The following is a 2190-nucleotide window of genomic DNA, read 5'->3' on the forward strand; positions in this document are numbered from 1 at the left end:
TAGGACCAAGTTACCACCATGAAATGGAGATGGAGCCTAGACTTGGGTTTAACATGTCGAACTTAAATTATTTTTTTAAATATGATTTTTCAATTTTGTTAAGTTTTTACTCATGATAAGAAAGGGGAAAATATTTATAAACCCAATAAAACGCCGAATCTTTGGGGCTAGCGTCGCATTCGATCATTTGCGGAAAGGTGGTAAGCCTGGTTGGGCCCCACAAAAATTCTGCACTTTGGGAAGGGGATCGCTTTGGGAAAGGCCCTGTCTCATCTGGCCCTGGAAACTTATCTTTAATTAAATCGGGGTCATCAAAATTTATATTGTTGTTAATCATTATATTATAATCATCATTACCATCATTTTCTTTATCATCACCACCATCATTAATCATCACATTATTGTTGTTTTTGATCTTTTCTGTGTTATTAATTATGATCATCATTATTGATCATTAGTTAACATTATCACATCTTGTTTGATTTGGTGTTGATTTCATTGTTAATCTTATTATATTATCATCAACATCTTAATGTTTTGAATCTTATTGTTACTCTTTTTATTACAACCAGAATTATTAACATCGTACATTTTCATCTCATCTCATTTCCCTTTTGTTTTAAAGTTTAAAGTGATGTTTATATATGTTTACTACTTTATTTCATCATCATCATCATTTTCATCATTTATCATCATCAGTCATCATCATCAATCATCATCAGTCCATCAATCATCATATCATCACATCATCAATATCTCATAATCACAACACCCTCATCAAACACATCATCAACATGATGATGAGGATGATGGGAAAAACCTTATCAGCAAAAAATTTTTTCATTATCAAAGGTTTTCCCTCATCAGTATCAAAAAATTATCATCATTATATATCATCGGGATATATCATCATTTCCCTCATTACGGTATCTTATCATCAATTATCATTACATCATAATTATCTCATTTTCATCATCATCGGGTTTAAACATTATTACATCTTCCGGGATCATTATTCAAACAAACATCGGTATCATTACATCAATTGGAGAAAAATAAGGAAAAATCATAATTATCATCATCGGAATAATTTATCACGGTATCATTATCATATCTATATTTCTCAAATGGTTTTTAATCGTTATTTTTTTTTCGGTTTTTTCACATTCTTAAACTTAACAACATTCATAACTTTTTTCTTATGGGACATTACATTTTCAACATTAAAAAACCCCCGGGATATTTCAATTTAAGCGTAAAAGGTTTGTAACATTTTTCGGGTTTTTAATTTTCTTGGGGGGGAACAAATTCATAACTTTGGCTTTATTCAAAATTTAGAAAAAAATTTGGTAGGCAATTTAAAATTTTATTTTTTTTCCCTAAATAAATTTTTTGGGGGGAAAAAACCTTCCTGTTTCAAAATTTACCTCCCTGTCCTTACCCAAAAAATTTAAACCCTCCCGAATTGCCCGTAAAACCCCAAAAAAAAAAAAAAAAAAAAAAAAGGGTTTTCCATAAAAAAAATATGAGGAAGAAAATGGGGCTTTTCTACACTTTTTTTTAATTTACAAAGAAAAAAAATTTTGCATTTGCCCCCCACAGATTTACCCCTTGCCATGTAAATTTGTGGTCTCCGAGAGTTATCAAAACTCCGTCTTGGTGTAAATTCCAAGTTGGCAACTACCGAGCTAAGCCTCTTCGTCTTTTGTTTCTTGCTTTTTTTCAATCACGCTTTACCATTCAGTAAATAAAACCATTCCAAAGAAAAATATACAGAAAAAAACACCATAATATTTCGCACAAACTGACAGGGCGAACGCGTCATCGTATTAGGCAATGAAAGACTGCTGTGAGATAGATAGAGCTAGATAATACTGCTACGCCAGTGGGTCTTTGTCTCTGTGCGAAACATGTGTTAACATGAAAAGGATGACCTGGGCAAACATGACGCAACTGGCTGTGAGCGGAGGAGGGAGGAACAAGCCAAGAGAGACACAGTTGGGTGCTGCTCCTGTGAAGACCTCGTGTGTGCCCTTGTGACCTGATATAGTTTGTGTTGCCCTGTTATAAGCTGTATCGTGCAGTGTGACATGCTGGTTTCCCCCCTGTATTTTGCCTATAGAAAAGTGTACAGGTAAATAACTTGTGTAAATAAAGGAGAGACTGTCATTTTGTGTTTATTTCGTGCCC

Source organism: Penaeus monodon, unplaced genomic scaffold, assembly GCF_015228065.2.
Source record: "Penaeus monodon isolate SGIC_2016 unplaced genomic scaffold, NSTDA_Pmon_1 PmonScaffold_17474, whole genome shotgun sequence".
NCBI classification, from domain to species: domain Eukaryota; kingdom Metazoa; phylum Arthropoda; class Malacostraca; order Decapoda; family Penaeidae; genus Penaeus; species Penaeus monodon.